Below are 22085 nucleotides of genomic sequence, written 5' to 3'. Positions count from 1 at the left end.
AATATTCGATAATATCAAATCACAGAACATCAAAATAACATAGATATTATGGAACAAACTCATTGATTTTCTACAGATTATTTTGGAGAATTATTTTGAACAAGAAAATCTCCAGAAAACTGACGAGTTTGTTCCGGAATACCTGTTTTATTTTGATGTTTTGTGATTTGATATTATTGAATATCAAGTTCTTGTTACAGTACTGTATAATTTTGTGAATTTTCGGTGTTAACACAAAATAAAAATAACTCTACACCAAAAACTTTGAAAATTATTTTACCCTTCAAAAAAATTCACCGTGGTTAATACCATAGTTGTGTAATTCGTAATATTACAGTCTTTTAAAATGAATCGTCTCATACAGGATGCTGTCTATTTATCGTTTAAGCTAATTTTTCTTTTCGTAGTCCCAATTTTTAAAAAATGGGTTAGAAATTAAACTTCACTTAGATGGCGATGACTTCAAATACAGATGTATTTCACAATGCTGAACAGCTTTTTTGAAGAACATTTCCCAAAATTTTTCAAAATAAGAGTACTTTACACTTGTCTCAAAATCAAATATTTGAAAGCTCCTCGTATATTACTTGTGTTTTACTGTATTTTGTTGGTGCATGTTCAGTTTTAGGAGATGCACAAACTTTTATCAAGAATAACCTTTTGTCGAAAAACCCTTAATAAATAAGTTTCCCATGTGGTGCATATTTTGGGGATGACACTGTATGAAGTTGATATAAACAAGAAAATTTCTTTGACATCTATCGAGGATGTTTTGAAAATGAAACGAACCAAAGGAAAAACTGATAGATAGATTATTTTTCCTTGTGAAAAATACTTTCCATTAACGTAGAGAACGTGAACTGAAAAGGGATGAATTAAAAAGTCACACTACATCTGTATAAACTTCTCCATACAATTTTCATGGTTTTCAGATTGTGGAAGGTGAAAAATGGTCTACGAAAAACTCAATAACTGATATGATTTATGATTGGCACAAAATCAATTAAATTCCCACTAAATTTTAATATCCATTTGAAGAAAAAAATGTCATATGAGGTTATTTCAAAAAAGACTTTCCTTATAATGTTCTCATTGAACTTTTTCCAGAAAAAAATATTCCAATCGAGAATTAAACTCTGCAACTGTAACAATTACATAAGTTTTCGTTTTTACCATGAACATCGGATAGATGATAAGTGGTGCTCCCAGTGTACCAATGAATTATTAATTTCAAATAAGCTACCAGAACTACTGAAATATGAGGGTTAAGTAAATATTCATGTCAAAGTGGACGAAACTGTTATTGTTGGTTATATAACAAGGCGCAAAATAGGGCTAATAATTATTGGAATATAAAATAGTCCACGGCTTTATCTCCGCTGATATCAAAGTGTTAATACCCGCCAGTTGCTGGTTCTTTCGACCAATTTTTAACATTTGGAGATCTCGTGTCCAGATAATCTAACGGTCATCTACTCGATATGCCTTACTAGCTGGGGGTTTTTGTAAAATTAATTACTAACATTGAATATGCATTGTCCCTTGACAATTTTTTTCGACAGATATATCGATGGGTTGCGTGAGGTGAACAAGGAAGGTATGACTGGGTTTTCATTATTAAGGTAATTGGTAAATACCATTTATTACTGTGTTACACTTCACGAAACAGTCGTAAATGCGAGTTGAAATATAGAGTGAATAATCGTGACACAAGATAATATAAATTATTACCGGATGGAAACTCACACATCGCCTCTAGAACGAAAATAACAGAAAGAAAAATACATATCTCAGTGGTGTGAATTATTGAAAACGATATATATGTTTTGCTGATCGATATTATTCCAGAATAAAATAAAGGGGTGAGTTAACCCTGAAGACACTAAACTAAAGCCGATATTGAAAGGGATACATTTTTCAACGATTAGTTTTTGGAGAAAAAAACGTGTGCGTCTTGGGACGCCCGACAGAAATAATAACTTATCTATGTTGAACTATTCAATATTTAAATTGTTCAGCTTGAGGAAAGCTTAGGTTATTGCTTGAATTTTGATCACAATATCGACTGGTCCATCCATAAATTGTTAACTATCAATTTTGATAAAACTATGTTTTCGCCTATCACAAGTTATATAAACAGTTTACCCAACTACAAATTTCTAGAAGTGAAGAACCATAGCAATATTTTGAGAGTTATGTCTACTATAAATGTTATATAATCAGGGACAAAAATCGACTGTCATTTACGTTGGGATTGTCAAATAGATAGTGTCACTAGTACTCTGAGAACTTTGACCCTGTCCCTTCTAAAAATACTTTATTTTGCTCAAATTCAATCTTGATTATCGTTTTGGATTTTGGGTTGGGGTGCTGCAAAAATTGCAAGTTATGCAAAAACTTTTCTTTGAAATTATTCTCCATAAAAAAAGAACCTATTCGTCTGATCTCCTATTTGAAGAAATTGAAATGCTTGATTTGAAACAATTATATTTTTTCGAGTCAGTCATCTATTTGTTCAAACACAAAAAAACTAATGAGCTTGATTATATATCGCATGGATATCTCACGAGAGCAAAGGACTCCAACAAACTCAAAATTCCAATTGCAAGGAAAACTAGAGGTTAAAAATGCCAAGCATTCTTAGCACCACGATTTTTCAATTACCTACCAAGAAAAATTGTCGAATCATACTCTCTTTTTCAATTTAAAAAAAAGTACGGCATTTTATACTTTCCATAGAAAAAAGCGCTATTCTACAGTTGCTCGAATAAAGAAAATGTATCCAATTTTTCTTCACATTACTAATAATAAAATGTATTTGCCATTCATTTTGAAATACACAAAAATCTTAGTTAACAACAAATAAATATAGTTCCCACAGAAGGATAAACCTGTGCGTGGGCTATATCATTTAAATATACAATAGATTTTAATGAATGAGGTATAAAAATTAAGTTTCTTTCACTATGAACAAAAAAAGCACTACAAAAATTGTATCTGAAATTCGAAATTTATTTGTATAATAATATGTTCATCAGTAAATTATTGTATTATCGTGAATTATAGTATTTGTTTTTTGTATATAGGTAAATATTCGTATCTGTATCGGTGCGTATATGTATGTGTGTAGATATATGTAATTTAGATTATTGATGTATTATAATCATTACAATATTATTAGATTTTTGAAAAGTTACACTTCCTTATTAATGAGTTAGCATTGAGTAACTTGGTATCTACTAGTTTTCCAACATTTATGTACACCTCTTAGATCTTAGATCAGAAATACATACGAACAGCTTCGGCTTTGTGGAATTATTGTTTATTGTAGATTCAAGAAACTGCTCTATTTTTGTACATTGTTTATATTGTCACCAAGAGACTGCTACTAAACTTATTATCATTATATTAGTATTATTATTTTATGTATATTAATATGATAATGTAAGGAAAGGTTATTTAATAATGAAATATTCTATTGATTATTTTGTGTATGTACACATATTATGGCTACCATAAGACAATTGTTACTTTTGTAGGATTGAATAATTGTACTAATAATGTACATAAACAAAATCAGTATCATCATTTCTGAGTCACGTTTCACATAATAAAAAAATATTACGTGCTTGCTGCTTAGATTTTTTTTAATACTGTCAACAGTACACGTCTAACGCGCACTGAACACTGATCGTCTGTCCGACCAGAGAGAAGGAGCCTGCCTTCCGCTGACGTATGCGTGAGAGGAAGGGAAACAAATTGGCGCCGTTACGCGTTAGGTGACTAAACGGTTTACCCTCTCATAAGAAGTTATCACTTCAAAAGGTGTTTGTTTTTCTACTTCTCCATGTCCATACAAAAATTATGGGAAACTTCCAAAGGAAGGAAAAAAAGCAATTAAGTTGAAATCAATCTCTTCACAAATATGTGTAGATAATTCACAGAAATTACTGTCAGATACAACCTGGTAGAAAAAGCCCTACCGAAACAAATATTTTCACAAGACCATTGAATTAAAATAAATAAATAACTTTCGGAACAACTACGTTCATATGAACATTTAAATAAACGAAAAGAACTTTTTTCCTATTCAGTTTGTACTCCCACCATTCCTTATGGAATTGAAATAGATAGCATTTATAGAAACGCTCTACAACATTATAGATGAAAGAATTGCGTACGTCATAAACTTCCACTGACATAAGATACTTGTCTTATTACCTCCTCAGCACATATGTGGATGATGTTACATAAAACACTATTCACATTCATAACATTGCCTCGTATATTTGACTATATTTTTTAATTTTTGTTCGTTCATGAAGACGAATAGTGAATAATCAAACACCACTCGAACCATGTCGAATGATCAAACAAAAACTCCCGGCGGCAAAGATTTGCGAACGACAGTTTTTGACGGACTTATCTCATGCCTTATGCCTAAAGTAATCAAATCTGACAAAATCATACAAGGAAAAAACGTATACACTCAATTACCACACTTACTACAATCAACTTCAAATGTTTAATAATCAGTTTGGTTCTGATACTGCTCAAAACGATGAGAATTGGAAAGGTACTCAAACTTTGGTGAACCCCAATACATGACGATTTTAAAAATAACTTCGAAATCAACGGAGGTGAACTTATAGAATCCATAGTGTTTTTTAATTTTTCATTAATGATTTGATACTTAACTACTGTTGTATTCAATTTTAATCATAGATTTAAAAATATATATTTCAAGATGAATGATGTTAAAGTAGATATAAAAATATTCAACTTGGTTTTGACATTTTCAGATGAATATGCTCCATGATAGATTGCATAGGATAGATTTTATGTCGTACAAATTTCTGAGTACCACAAGAAATCTTATATTTTTTTACATATTCCCAACACATTTCTACTTCTTGACTTATTTAATCGCTATTTATGTCGTCTTTCTTTTTGTTTTATACTAAATTTTTAGGATATCGATAAGTCTATAGTTGGACAGCCCCTTTAGCTCGAAGCTAAATTGATTGGATTACATTTTCTCTCCAGAATGATTCAAGTGTCGAAATCAAGTACAGGGTGCTCATTTACTCCAGTCAAAAGTTCGTCTCTAGCACTAGAGATAGATTTTTTTCAAGCTTTTCTATAAATGTATCATTAGCGGAGAATGAGGTTAACATCGCAGTCTCAATTAACTTCAATACTTATATTATACATTTCACACGAAATGAAAACTAAAAATATACAGAGCTATTCAAATTCTCGTCTTTGCATGGGGATTTCGTAAACGGTAATGGATAGAAATTAGTTTAAATTGTGACAAAGTTGCCTATTCTGGATACTATTAATACAAAAAAATTGAGTCTAGTAGAAAAGAGGTGAAGAATTCGGTTCTATATGGACAGTCAGTGAATTTTTGGATTCCTTGAATTTATTAATTTTCAAGTATTCCAAAAAATTGAGTTTCTAACTTTTCTCTCAAACTATGGTTGTGGTAGTCAACTATGACTATGGATTGTTCTATACCGTTTTTTTGGGGTTCATAACCCAAAAAACAGTATAAAACATTGAGTTCTCCCCAAAAAACATTACGCTTGAAAAAATAATGACTATGAAATATCACATTCCGAAAAAAAAAGGTTTGAAACTCAATCTTTTGGAATTCTTAGAATTGAATAGATTCAATAATTCTGAAAATTTACTGAATGACCAAATAGAATTGAATTCTTCACCTCTTCCGAATCTGTTTTCTAATGTGGAAATTGATAATTACTCCATTTGATGAGTTTATTGAAATTTCATTCTATGATATTTAAATTTTAACTAGTTTTAACCTAAACTCATGTAAAGTTGATCAAAGAATGTGAACTTTCACGGCCGGGAATAACTGTATGAAAGCTATTTGCCGGGTTAATGCAAGTTAATGCATTCTGAAATATGAAAATCAATTCGAGCACTTCGACCGTTATCTCGTTGGTTTTGATAGTGTCTACCGCATCAGTAAACGAAACGTCACGCATAGAAACCTGCAGACCACGGAAAAAATCGGGAAATTAGCTTTCACTCATGTAAAATTATGAGTCATTTGGTAGTTTGAAGGTCATATAAATCAAATTGTTTTTATATAAAGCACAAAATGTCCATTTAATGAGATAGTAAGAAAATTTATTGGAGTCTAGCTGCTGGAATAATAATTTCATTAAAATGAAAAGATGATTAAATGGTAGTATTCCGAATTCTGATAATTCACAATTAAATTTCAATGTTACCAACAGGCTGTTCTAGTTTGTGTGTGGTAGTTCGGTTAGTCCAAGATCTTTACTCATTTGAAAATGATTTATGTGAAAGACAAACTGTAGGAATCAGAGGATTTTGATCTCTTCATAAAACAAAAAAAACTATCCCTGCCTCGATTACTTCTGTTCGAATAGTTGTATAGTTTGTAAAAAATATATTCAATCGAAATGACATAAAGATATAACGAATGTATTCATTGATGTAAGAATAACAAAATTTTCACAAAAAGTAATATACAAGTATACTACATTTTATAGAAATAACATATAATGAAAACTAACAGAATAGGTTTGTTAATTCCTAATTAACCTTGATAAATGAATGTAAAATTCAAAGTTATTTTTCATCAAACATCCATAACCAAATAAGCTGATTTAAATAATAATTCAGTCTTTCCAGTTGTACGATGTACGAAAGTTTTACATTCCAGCTATTCGGCATTAAAGTTAATGGCGACGTTATAAATTCTCAAGATTCATCCATATATAGTTAGAAAGTTCATTTAATTTTCAAGGACAAATAGTAGTTCATCTTGTCATTCTTGATGCGAAATTATGATCCAGAAGTTATGTAAAATAAACATTTTCAATTTACCCGCCAATTTCAAACGACAAAAAATTTACTTCCGCTTATAACAAGGAAGAATCAAGTTTTTTACACTATATCCGTAATAAATCAAATTATCATTTCTAAAATACCCCAAATGGCATCCGTATGCAAATTGTCAAAAGGTTAGTTCAAACTTGAAGAACTGAACTGGATGAATTATTAAGAACATTTGCATAAGTTATACGTTGCCAGAGATTCAGGAGGAGCAAAGATCTCACACCAGGTGTATCGAACAATAATATATTGTGGTTGTTGAAAAAACTGTTACAAAAACGTGGTTAGAAGGCTGAATGCGTAGGTGAAACAAGGTATGACAGCAACATAAAATGAATACGACTGGTTAATTTGTAAATGTTAAAGGATCCTTTGCAATTGCTTTCTCACTAGCAATTAGAAGTAATAGAAAGCAGCAAACAATCGTCTTTTGACATTTTGACGATATATTAATACATCGACCAGTTATAGTTTAATAACACTATCAATGATAACAAAACAATTTTGATACTAATAACAATACTGAAATCTCGTTTCGCTTCACAGTGGCTTCTTCAGTTGCTGGTACATTGAACTATTCTTCACAGTGATCACAAAACGTAATTAGTTGTTGAACATGAAAGGTGAATTAACAATAAGTGATCAATCAATTTCTCAAAATTTTATGAAAATGGGAATTTGATTACAGAAAGAATCTGAACACAAAGAAACCCTTTCTGCCAATTCAAACCTGTAGTTCGTACCATTCCAATTATCCAAATTTCAATTTTATATTTTCTCAGATATGGGATTCCTCTGGGCAGTCTACAGTGATACTCCAAATGAATTATAATCAAAATGCTGACACCTATTCAAAGTCCGTATTGTATTTTTTTCATGTTACGGTTGAGTATACAAATAGACGTTAACTGGTACTCTTTTTCTTTCCTTTTTCTCATTCGTAGAATTAATTTTAATAGTGTAGTGTAACGTAGATTGAGAAGTGAGGTACAGAGGATGGAATAATGTAACAGATGGTAGAATTACTTGAACTTTAACCGATTTCGATTCTATGTGTGAAGAAAGAAGTTTTGAAAGGGTTTTTTCTGTGCCTACCTTCATATAGAGAACTCAAGAATTCTTGAGAATCATCTATCAGAATAACTTTCAACTTTTAAGGTATTATTAGATATGAATTTGAAAGTGGATTATATAAAATCATATTTTGAAATTGTTAATTTCAACTAATCGTAGAATCATTAAACAAAATCATCAAAATCAAAGGATCATAAAAAATCGTAGAATCGTAAAATCACAAAATCATAAAAAGAATACTGTCATAAAAAGTATAGGAATTGGTAAAATTATAAAAATCACTAATAGCATGAATACAGGAATAAATTGGACACAGAGAGAAGATCGTCTAGGATGTGTCTAGCTGCACTCTGAAACATAGGTCTAAGCTGTTTACTGCTGCGGAGTCTATTTGGAGGAGTGTTAAACAAAAACCGTCAGTTTCCTTGGTGGTTTCTGCGAACAGCTTTTAGATCAGAAGTTGTGAGGTTTACACTACACTACATCAGGGTAAGGTCCTATATTTTGTAATTTTTCTACTACTGTTATCATTGAAAATAATAGAAAATTTCAGAACATTGATATATTGATTTCTTTATACAGTGATCACTTATATTCCATGTTGATTTAGAATTTTTGTTAATTCATTCATTTCAATGTCGAGGTTTCAAAACCCTATTGAAACTCTTGAGTAAACCATATTCCTTGTTTTATTGGTATTTTTGAAGTGTCTCCTATCCCAGTGTAACTAAGTTGGTGTATACAGTGAAAAGTGTTGAAAAGGGGTACAGTATTTCTAGAAACTTCTGTAGATGGCGTCTAAATAAGAGTTTCCAATTTGGTAACCCTTTTCAGTACTTATAAATGAATTTCTATAGAAAATCAAGAACCGACCTTCGCAAATCAAGAGCTAGTCATTCCAACTGGAAAAATGTACCGCTTTCTTGCTCATGATCCAGAAACGAGTAAGAAAACATTACAAGAATTTGACGTCCAATGAGGGGCTCAATTTTCATCACAAGAATTTTGTGCCAACGTGTTTAGCCAGATTTTTATTATAAAAATCAATGCTAGTAATATTCGGAAAGATTTTTATAGATGTTCATTTATTGAACTGGTAACAACTCCAAGACTACCAAAAACATATTTTGTAGTGTGTTATGAGCATTGAATTTTGGTATATTAGTTTGAATTTTACTTGGTCGGACTTCAATTGTCTAATATGATATAATGATTTGATTTGACATATTAGACAATGGAAGTACGAACTAGTAAAATTCATGAAATATTTTCAGCCACTTTCAAACATATATTGATTTTGTTGAATATTTGAAGCGGTGTGATTTCTGTTTATATCGTCTTGCGGATGATTTTTTGATATTTTAACAGGTTTTAACAAACTGATCGGCTTCTTTAGGAAGCTAGGCTTAATTGGTTAAGTGTGAATAGGTGTGAGCCACAATAAATCCTTGCGGATTGCGGTGGAGGGTCGAATAGGCCCACTCACTTTGGACCTAACCTACTTCTCGCAGGAACTCAAAATATGTTGAGAATGTTCATGATGAATATTCATAGTGTTACATGAAATAGAAGGAGAAATAGAGCCGTTATATCTTTCTATGAAAGAAATTGATTATGAATTGCGTATTCGTGCGGTTAAAGTAGCTAGGAAGACCTTAACTTCGAACACTGTCATATTGGCTGGATTATTATCCAGAGAAACTGTTTTATCTCAGTTAATAGAAAATGAGTTTGATGCAGCAGCTGAAAAAGCATCTGACCAAATGTATGGTATAATTGAATAACTCCTTTATTAGGAAGAGGTTTCTTATACTGAATTGAAGGAGAATGCACATGCATCTCGTATAGAGTTGGATGAGTTTAGCAATGAATGTGATTCCAGATGTAGATCAAAATTCTAATGATAGTACTTCCTCTAGAGTTGGGAAACCGGTTCCAGTTTATAAAAGGTGTAAGTACAGTGTTTTTGAAAATTTCTGAAGTTTGCGTTCAAATAAGAGATTTTGATTCGCATTTTCTGTAGAAAATCAATAATATATTCTGAAATTATTTTTATGAAATTTATGACACCGTATTCATTGTCCCTGCTAATTTTCTGACGGTTGTTCTTTGTTTAAATCTGTTTAAAATCTGCTTTTTCGTTAATCAGTTGTCGCCCCCATACGAACGACAGCTCTCAGAAGTTGAGAAACTTGTGCGAGCGAAGGACTAACGAGGTCTTACCTTTTAACGTGTGATTTCTAACACCTGTGGTTTTACAAGTCTTGTATACTAAGTTAATGTTCTGATTTTCCGGTACGGTATCTATATGTATATTTTTTGTAGATGTGAGTATTATTTTCAATGTAAGAGTATGATTAGTTGTGTGCGTTAGTATTATCTTCAATGTAAGAGTAGGTATGATTGGTTAATAGCCTGTTCGAAAAATTTTTCATGGGATAGATTAATTATGTTCACGTTGAAATTGTTATTGACTGCAATGTATTTCAGTAAATCTGGTTCTTCATTATTTATTAAAATTCTCTGTGGACGTTGGGATATTGAAATGTCTGTGGATCATGCGAATTTATGTTATTGAAGGTGATTAGAATAGTTGATAGTTTAGTGTATGGGATGGTTTGTGGTGAATTTCGAAATCATTTTCGTAATTGTGCGGTCTAAAATATTCATCGAATTATTGGTTTCCAGTTGTACAGTAAATTTTAGGTTTTTGTAAACAGAATTGATACATTCGAGAAATGATTATAATGTCGACGTGTTCCTGTGAAGTAAGCTATAATATCATCAACATATTTATTTCAATGAATATTTTCTTAAATTGAATGTTATTGAATAGTTTCTTCTAAGTTGTCTATAAAAATTTCAGCAAAGAGGGGATTTTTGAGTACCATTTCATGTATTAGTCTGTATTAACCTTCTGCAGAAATGCTTAGGAAAAACTTTGTGACACCGTAAGAAACTAACCTGGACTTTGAATATTGGAGATATCTTTCATCAGTAAGTGTGAATTTTGGATATTGAACGAAGATGAAAAGTTCATGTAGTTTTTAATGATATTTGTGAATCAGACACGATGTATTTGTGTCAATGTGCAGGTTTGATGAGGGAAGTAATTTGTTCTATGGAGTTTTTTGATACAGTTCGAAATTTGTTGGATATTTTGGTGAAATTACAAGAGCACTGTTTCATATCAACACATTTTGATAACCTATTGAAAGTTTCTATAAACAGATCTCCAATATTTCTGTGAGAGCATACAGCAAAAAATGAAATTTAAATTTTTTTGTTCTTATTTCACGTACCTATAAATCCGCAATAAAAAAAGCTACAGTCCATTTTATGATATTCAAGTAACACTTCATTGTGAGATTTCCATCAATCAGTTTACAAAACTGCAACACATGTTCGTGAACACGTCTAAAAAGTCATTATATAGTGCGGATTAGTAAACTGTTCTGTGAAAATTCTACAATAAAGTGTTACCGAAGTACGTTATGGAATTTCATCAAGTATTGGCCAATAGCATCATTTATTACTATTTTTGTATCTTATAATATTTTATATAGTACTATAAAGGGTGTTTCAAATTCGATCCTCACCATTATAATCTCGGAACTATGATACGAAAATGGTTGAATTGGGGCAAAGTTGCGCATTTACCTAACTAACAATATTCTGTTGAAAAAGTTCTGAAATTTCGAGTATATCCGGAGATATCCGGAAAAAAAAGAAATTTCGGAATATGGTTTTTATTTTATTCTGGCTTCATGTTTCGAAGGATTCACACTTTCACATTGCCACGTTTTCTCTACTACATAATGGTGTTTTCAGATTTGCTATCCGACGTTTCGTCTTCCGGCCACCATCATAAACTTTATTTTTTCTCATGGGCGCTATATTGGATTCTTTCTGTTTTGAATAGAACCAGATTTTACCTTTTAAATAATGTATCATGAGTTGTCATTCTTTTTCGAAAAATTTGGAGATATTGAAAAAAGTTAATTCTTATCATAATAGGCTTTGACTTAATTTTAACTTTCAATTTGTTACACTCAATGACATTTTGTTATTTTACAAATCATTGAATTTTTGGCGAAAAGTGGCTTTCACGAATGAAGAAAAAAGAGATATGATACAAATTCATTACAAATACGATAGAAATAGTGTTAGGACATCGGAAATGTATTTAAAATTGTATTCCGAAAGACAACAACCACATCGAACTATGTTCAAGACATTGTGTCCTTTTCAATGAAAGTAAAACCTACTCCTCAATCTTCCGAACTCTCTAACAATGCTGTGTTGAAGGTCATCAATATTTTGATATTCCCTCTGACCATAAACTCTATTTTTCAGTGTACCTTATAAGAATGTATCCATATCACTCAAGTCTGGAGACCTTGCTGGCCACCTCACCGGCGCATTATTTCCTATCCGTTTATCACCAAACCTTTCAGTCAAGTAATTAGATACTCGTCTGCTAGTTTACGGTGGAGCACCATCATGTTGAAACCAGATGTTGTTAGTAGTTAGCCAAAGGTAGAGCATCTAAATAGTCTTCAAAAATATACTGGTGATAGGTTTCTCCATTCAGAATTGCGTCAAATAAATGAGTACCCAAAATTCTATTTTTGTAAGTTCCTGTCCACACCTTAATACTAAATCGTCCTTGAGGTCGAATTTCTTGGAACTGCCTGGGGTTTTTTATGCTCCAAATTGTTTCGTTATTTCGGTTGAATATTCCACAATTCGTAAAAGGGCTCTCATCTGTTCAAATTACATTTTCCAGGAAAACAGGAAAATCAGGTCCTCTTATTAGCCAATTACAAAATTCTAATCGCCTCTCGGGATTACCTGAATGCAATTTTTGAAATATGTGTATTTTGTAACATTTTAAACCGCTTTGCCTGAGATATCTCCAAGCACTTGTATGACAAATATTCATTTCGAGGGAAACTTGACGGGTTCATGTTTATCTGAAAATTATTAATTTTTATTGAAAAGGACGCAATGTCTAACTTATCTCATACATACCTCTTTTATCAAATTTTCTTTAGTTTCCTGGTCCATTCTGTCTCCGTATTTTCTCCTCGGTTTTTCAAATGAACCAAACTCTAAGATTTTGATCCAACAACTCGAACATAGTTCGATGTGGTTGTCGTCTTTCGGGATACAATTTTAAATACATTTCCGATCTCCTAACACTGTTTCTATCATATTTGTAATAAATGTGTATCATATCTCTTTTTTCTTCATTCGTAAAAGCCATTTTTTGCCAAAAATTCAATAACTTGTGCAATAACAAAATGTCATTGAGTGTAACAAATTGAAAGTCAAATTTAAGTCAATGCCTATTATGATAACAATTAATTTTTTTCAGTATCTCCAATTTTTAGAAAAAGAATGATAACTAAAGATACATCATTGAAAAGGTAAAATCTGGTTCTATTCAAAACAAAGAATCCAATGTAGCGCCCATTAGAAAAAAAAGTTTATGATGGTGGCCAGAAGACGAAACATCGGATAGCAAATCTGAAAACAAGATTATGTAGCCAGGGAAAATGTGATAATGTGAAAGTGCAATTCATTTTCGAATCTTTCAAAACATAAAACCAGAAAAAAATAAAAACAATTTTCCGAAGTTTTTTTTTCGGATATCTCCGGATATACTCGGAATTTCAGAACTTTCTCAACGGCATATTGTTTGTCAGGTAAACGTGCAACTTTGCCTCAATTTAACCATCTTCGTATCTCTCATAGTTTCCGCGATCCCAATGATGAGGATCGAATTTGAAACACCTTGTATACATAAAGTAAATATGTTCGATATTAGGACGATGAAATGAATTGAATTTTTCTCATTATTCTTCATTATTATCTCCGCTATGGGTTATTTTATATTGGTTTGAACTTTTTTTTTCCAACATTGACACCCTGTACTCCAAAACCTATGCAAATATTATATTTTTTATCTTTGAGCAGTAGATTGATATCAGTTGAAAAGCGGAATTTTAAGCGATTCAATCGAGAAACATTTTGCATATGAGGTTTGTGTATATTCCTTTTTCTTGGAATATGCGAATATAGGATCCGTCAACTGGATCTACCGCAAGAAATTTTTTGTATATTCAATCAGTCGAAGATGTTCCTCTCCCTCTTCATGTGAATCACCCCTTGCTAACGACATCAGTTCCTAGCTAGTCTTCCCACTTTCAACTGGTACATAAATTCGAAGCAATTTTAATTTAATTAATTAAGACTCATCGATTTTAAATAAATTTTGAGTGGGTAGAGCCGAACGCGGATGTTCAATGTTCAAATATCACCAGATATAAAATTAACTCTTGCCTTGGCGAATGAGAACTCCCGAAGCCTGCGCTTCCCCTATTTCAACAAATCATCCGATTTTTTCGATGCAACCCTTCCGTACAGTTTTAATTGTTTTAAAGCACATTGCCAATTTCTGTTAGATTCCAGATTATCGTCGAAGGAAGAGTCGAAAGGAGAAGTTTCATTCTGAGAAATTGGTCTTGGAATAAGATGGAAATTCCTGAATTTATGTACAAATATAAGCAAATGTTCCCTGAACGCATGTTATTCATAATGATTTATTGCTTTTGTGTTGTAGATAGTATTTGAAAAAAATCGAATCCGAATGATAACATTCAAAATCGAATTGTTTTGCGAAAACTGTGAGTATCACTGAAATTTTACATGAACAACTCAACGAAGGACTCGAATGAGAAAAAACTTGACAATTTTGGAAAAAGGCGCTTAGAAGTGTCAATCACAAATAAATCAGGAAGTAGCAGATAGTCATGTGACATATGGAAAGCGTTAAGAACATTGAGTCTACTTCTATCACGAGAAACTGAACACGTTATGAGTTATACCTGCAGAATATTTAGAAAATTTCACACTTTTGAAGATATTGCCAAGCTACAAAGGGAATTTCATCTTATTTGGGACGAATCTAAGAATATGTAAACCGTGAAAAAAATCCGCATCGAACTGAAATTGTTCCCTGCATTTATAATATCAGTCATCCGGGAACATTTTCAGAATAGTCAATAGAATTGATGGTACTATACTAGAAGAATTAGCTACTAATTAAAAAATTATCAATGTGGACAAACGAAAATAGTTGTTTTGAAATCAGTATATATTTTGTTTTCAAGGACAAAACACAATCACTACAGAAAAATCCTTAAGACGCTCTGAGATCGGTGCCTGTGCGAAAGTAGCGTTTATTTTAGGTACTTTATAGAGTAGTTTACAATAGAGGTTCATCAGTCGCCGTCAAGAGGGCGATACCAACTTTTCTTTTTCCAACCGGCACCTTTTCATTCTTGGAAGTGTCGTTCTTGAGTAATTAGCAATTTTTTCATCTTTCTGAGAAACTGAAACGAACTATGAATGTCAGAACTTCAAGAAAAAATCTATTCAAAACTCACTTCAGTTTGTTTCAAAAAATGTTTAAAATATAATAATAATAATAATAATCGTCTTTATTGTTACCCAGCTGTAGTTATAAACAAATTTAATAAAATAGAGAGCTAGTTGCTGACATAACAAAAGGCGTAGTTCAACTCAGTTAGCACAACTGCTAACTTCCGGACAATAGTAATGTCTATTCATAAATTAATTTCTTGTATTATGAATGGTGAATTTCGTTAGACACCTCTTTTTCTATCCACGAGTTCTGAACTGAACTGCGGTTGTGTATCGTACACCTCCAGATATAACATCAGTTGATCTAGTGGTCCCTTTTGCCTGTCTACCAGTTTGGATAAATGATAAACCCAAATGAGTTTTCAACTAGTGTCAGCTTCAGCAAAATGAAGTACCTCTTCATTACGACAGGCTGGTTCGGGTCATTTTCCAAACCGGTGAACAGACAAACTTGGTCCCTTAGAGTGGCCCGCTAGATCACATGATATGACTTCCTTATTTTTTGTGAGAATCGTGAAATCTAAAGAATACGTTATAAAACCAAAGTATATCCCAGAGCTCCTGCATAGAATTAGGGAGCTCTTAACGAAATTACTCCAGAGAAATTCTATAATCTAAGAAATATATTTGTGAACAAGCTTCGTTATTGTCAGGAATGAATGATGAACATTTTAAACATTTATTGGGGGGAACTGGAGAGAGTTATGAATTAATTTTTTGTTCGCAGATTCTCAAAACGAATATCAAACTGCCAATTACACGGAAATAGCTGATCTGATTTTTGAAAGCATCTATCAAACAAAGGATCATCATATCCCTTTTTTCTATATAAACGAAAGTTGGTAATACTTGATATCTTGTCCAATTGAAAAGTTGAAAGAGAGACTTTTCACGTCCACTCTATATATTATTATTGGTATATTTTGATGGAAGAAAAGAATTGAACAAAGTATAACATATATCTCGTCATGTATGTAAAAGTCTTACAAAAAAATACAAACTTACAAATTCCAGAGTCTAACTTCTGAAATGTAAACTTTCATTACAGCCCGTTTTTTGACAAGTTGGCCCAAGTTGGTTCTTGTCGGCCTCTCCAAAATTTATCGTAGCCTTCTTTACTACCTTCTAGTGTATGCTCATCCTTTTTCACCAACCTTTCAACAATATCAGTTGGGTATTGTAATGAATTGATGGGTTCAATTTAATTTAAAATTTATTTTTTCAAAGCATGTGCTTATTAATTTATTGCCCATTTGATTTCTTATGTTTATTGACGCCTAATATGTTCTATCAATTCTTTTCAAAATCATGTTTTCTTTTATTTCTCTACTGCAATCAAGGATGGTATCATTTTGGGTTGTTTTAAAATAGTGGGACCTTTAAAAATGTAAATATATATATACGCCAAAAATTACCGAGGTACTTAGAAGACCTTGAATAGTCCATACCGAATGATTATCCATCTTTATGTTTCAATTACCCTTTCTTCAAGATGTTTGGTTGCTTTAACTAGTTTTTTATTTCGAAAACAATACTTTCGAAATTTCGTTGTTGCTTGGAAATTTACGCGCACTGGATTCATTTTTTCATTGGTTGGTTTGAAATGAACGTTGAAAAAAATTGAGTATAGGAAAACCAAATAGGGGAACGATCTATTGTTGAAACATTTTTTCTCCTTTTTTTTCATATCTATTGAACCTACCCAAAAGATATAATATCTTCATAATATCACTACAATCAACAATATATTATTGCTTTATCAAATAAAAGCATTTACAAATAATCACAGGTCCATCCCATGAACTGTTATGGTATGTAACACTCATATTCAAAAATATACCATCTATAACCTATAATAATTAGCATTACTTTCAATATCATTCCAACTTGCATGAAGCAAGTTGGAATGATATGGAATGTCGAAATATAAGGTCATGGCAAATTCACCAGAACTGTTTCATATATTCTGTTTTCATTATCCCTCACCAGAAGTTGTTCGCTCACTTCTGACACCAGTTATACAGTTTCCAATAACAATCATATGTTTCTTTCTAATAACAACCCCGATTATGACAATAACGATTAGCAATTTCTGTCAAACAAGACCGAAACTCTCGTTCTTGTTGTATGAAATGAACTTGGAAAGTTTCATGTACCGCGATTATTGGTTTCGAGCAGGAGAGAGCAGTGCAGAATGTTTCTTGAATCATTTTCATTTTGTCGCAACTTTCCGATCTTTTCAAAAGGGTGAAACATATATTCAATTCGTTTCAAATCGTACTTCATATCACTTTGTAAGTTTTATCAAATGAATAAAACAAAAGTGTAGACTGATATATTGTTATCATTGATGGTAAATATTCATGTTGCCGGAAGATTTCGGAAAATTTCTTGTTTCACATAAAATGAGAAACAGTACACGATATATTATCTACAAGTCGACGAAATGTTTTAGCACCTGCTTCTCGTGTAATACAAAAAGCCATTGAAATTCATAAATGCAGAAAAATAAAATTGATGGAATGGAAAAAACTCAAAAATTCAGCTTCAGAATTGATGCTTGTTTAATGTGACTCCGCCCAGCCCGTTACTTTGTGAAAATTTATAACATCATCCATAATAATAATGATAATGAATGATAACAGAATAAACAAAAATTATATATTCAATATGACTTTTCTCAGGTATACAACTCTCATAGGTACGATTCGTAGCATTGTTAAATTAAACTAAATTATTAGTTCATTGAAACGTTACTTTATGAATAGGTTAAATTTTTAGAACGATCAGTTTCAAGTTTTCGAAAAATCATTGCAAATGAAAAATATTGGGGTTTTCACATAAAATAGTTAGATTATTTTTCCAAATAGAAATGGGGTATTACTTGCATCGCATATACTCTCACGTATCCCAAAGAAATGAAAATCTGATTCGCCGAGACTGCTGTGAGATCGGAAGTGCTACACTTCCGTGCCTAAAAGCTCTTTACCATCAGGATGTCACTTCTTCAAATATCACTGCATATGCAAATTCACTGAAGAACCAAACGCACGAAAATACCAAACAAAGCTATTCTACCTGTGAAGGTACCCCTATCGGGTTGCCTGTCATTATAAGGAGCAATCGAAAACAGCCGTAAAATCCTTTATATGGGGTCAAATTCAAAACCAAAATCCTCTTTTTATAGCCCGAAGGACATTACCCATTCATTCAAAGGTTTAATATATCATCGAGGCCATTGATAGATATACGTTTAATCCTTCTCTTGAATATTTGCATATAACGTGCAGAAAGTGTGGGACCCTGCAGAAATTTCGCCTGGCGCATATTTTTATTCCTAATTTGTTTACTCAAGATATTTAAATGTATGTACGGAAGGTCCGGAAAAGGGTTTTCTGTATGGGGCCATTGATTTTTGATTTATTAATCGAAGTGTTTAGAATATCTAATCCTTGTGGGATTTTTCTCTCGAAAAGATTTCTAGTTCACAATATAAATTTAATATTGACATTATTTCCAGTACCTACGGATTTTTCCAGTACTATTCAACAATTGTACCTGAACACAATATACTTCGAACAGTTATATGAAACAATAAATTGAATTTTGTTTCCAATGAACTAAGGAACTATGTAATATATACTAGGGTTAATATATAACTATTATATATTCAAAGTGCAGCACGATGACTGTCAGTTAGCCGTATTTTGGGAAACAATAGGATCTATATCTTGAAAATTGGCAAATATAAGTTTTTTTGATATGTTTTGTCAATTGAAAATCATGACGTTTTTCACATTTTTGAATACCCGGTAATTCTGATGTGAGTTTATGTGATACCAAAAATGAACCGTTTACTAAGAAAACTAGATATTTGACTCTCTATATTCTAGAATAGATTTGAAATTCCGAGATGATTTTGACACATTTTCATGAAACATTCCCTATATCAAAAATAAATCGTTCACGAGATATTTCAGTTTTTCTTGAAATAATACAGCATGCGCATGTCCACCATAAAACTACGGGCTGCAAAACTTTCATTTCGAACAGTTACAGAAAGTTAATTTCTTAAACTAATTTGCCGTCATGATTTGCATTGAAGACCGGATTTGAGATGAATAAATAATGAATTGAATAATGTTTATTCTTAATGTTTCATAAATGAGTGAAAATTCAAAAACTATTTCAAAATATGTTTTGAGACATTTTTGTTAAGTACCAGGCATTTGTTAACTCTCTTTATCAAAATAACGATTACATATATAATCCATTTTTGGTAAACTTAGCTTCGTCACCCCATATAACTTTTTAGCAAAATGGGAATCTTCCTAACTTTTCATCAGCAACCATTCATGAAACTCAATTCGACGATGCAAATCCGTGTCTTTCAGTTGATGTACCAGATGATATTTGACTGGGTTCCATTTATGTTTTTTCAAAATGCGTTGAGCGGTTCTAGATTTAACTGGTGAGTTTTTCTCACAATCTTTCAAAGAAGCATCTGGATGAGCAGCAAAATATCTAAGAACACCAATTTCCAGATCTTCATTATTCCTCTGAGGCTTTTGTTTGGTTATTCTTGGAAGAAATGAAACAAGATGCAAATATTTTTTCAACAGCCTTTTTACGGGATTGTGATTTGTTTGAGTTCTTCTGGATACCTTTCGGCAAATAACCTGCATGTCCGATCTATAATTCGATTACATTTTCCATAAATTACAGGACACGACGGGACACGAATTCATAAACTACACTTATACAAATGACAGCATCTATAAAGCAAAACAACTACCTTCATTTGTTGCCATAACTATCATATTGTATTAAACGATAAAATACTCGTGAACCATTAATAGAAATTTTCTTCCAATACCCTAGATTATCCATGATAATGATTAAATAATTGACACAAATATTTTTTCATTTCTAGACGCGTTTTGCGAATACCGAAGCTTCCTCGATAGAATACGACGGGAGACTATTTATATTTCGGAAACTGGCAACACTAATGTCAATAGGTGGAATGTGGCAACACCATAATAAAGTTTGACATTATTTAGCATAAATGTACTCAAAATATTTTGATGTACAAGTGCTATTTGTTTTGTTTACAGTAAGTTAAGAAAATCAATTTGACAAAAAATAGAAATTTCAAAAAAAGGTTTTTGTTGGATTATTTTTCACAACTTTTGACGTGGATTATCTCAACAAGAATCTGTCGATGAACTCAGTTCTTTGTATGGCGATAAAGCACCATCAAAAACCACATTATGTCGCTGGTATAGTGAAATTCAATCGTGATCGTAGTTCGGTCGTCGACGAATTCCGATCAGTACGTTAACTGATAATGCAAGATCATCATGTAACATTGTGTGACATAGAGGCATCTATGCACAAAACAGCAATCGACCATGTGGATATTCCAAAACGAGCTGAATCCAACAAAAGCTGTTTGTTGAAGAAGCACAGCGAATCAAATGGTCCCCTGTTTTTTTGGCCGAATGGGTCATGTGGCCATCGTTGAGCAACGTAGAACGGTCAGTTCTGAGTGATACATTACCGTTTGTTTGCCGGAAGTCTTCGGAGAAATTCGTAAAAATCATTCGCTGAAGACAATCATGACAATGCGAGCTCTCACACATCTCGTCAAACGGGTGAGTTTTTGAGCAGTCAAAACATAGAATTAATGACTCATCCTCCCTATAGTCCTGATTTGGCACCCAATGACTTCTTCTTGTTCCTGAATATAGAAGGTAAACTGCGTGATCAACGATTTACGAACGCCAAAGAAGGAGTTGAAGCGTTCAAAAACAACGTTTTGAAGGTGTCTCAAGAGAATTGGAAACACTGCTTTGACAAATGATTTGAACGAATGCACAAATGTATTGATCATCAAGAAGAATATTTCGAAAAACATTTAAGCCGTTTCTATTGAAAAATATTTGTTATTATTTGCTATTCCTCTCTATTACACACTGAGCTACAATTCTTATATTCAACAGTTAGTAGATACCCACCTGAATTGGTTAATAGTAAATGAGATAACAGGTAAAATTTGTAAACCAATTACAATCTCATTTCTTGAACAGCTGTTATCTCAACCTTGATATCTTGTTCCGTTCAAAAGTGAAGAGGGGAAAATTATTTACGTCCGTACTGTATATGTCTATACGATACGTTTTGATTTTGTGGATGTTCCGTTAAAAATTTTACCGTTCGCTAGTTGACAACGAAGTAAGCGCTATTCAAAGTGAGTGCCGCGCGTGCTCACTGTTGACCGAAAACAGAACGTCTTGATGATTCTGAGCAGTGTTTGACCATGTTTAAACATGAGAAACCGGAATTTTTGCGTCGATATATGACAATGGATGAAACATGGATCCATCACTTCATTCCGTAATCAAAACGATTGTCATCTGAGTGGAGAGCAACTGGTGAACCTCGTCCAAAACGGCCGAAAGCACAACAATCGGTTGGAAAGGTTATGGCCTCGATATTTTTGAATGTGATTGGTGTAATATTCATTGACAACTATTTCGAGGAGGGAAATACCATCAACAGTGTTATTATATAGCGTTGTTGGAGCGTTTGGAGGCCAAAATTGTAAAGAAATGACCGCATGTGACAAAGAAAATAATGTTGTTTCTTCAAGACAACAC

This window comes from Leptinotarsa decemlineata, unplaced genomic scaffold (assembly GCF_025532065.1).
Source record: "Leptinotarsa decemlineata unplaced genomic scaffold, Ldec_3_MD MMD2_tig00078346_RagTag_RagTag, whole genome shotgun sequence".
In the NCBI taxonomy this organism is placed as follows: domain Eukaryota; kingdom Metazoa; phylum Arthropoda; class Insecta; order Coleoptera; family Chrysomelidae; genus Leptinotarsa; species Leptinotarsa decemlineata.
Note: the sequence above shows the minus strand (reverse complement) of the source record.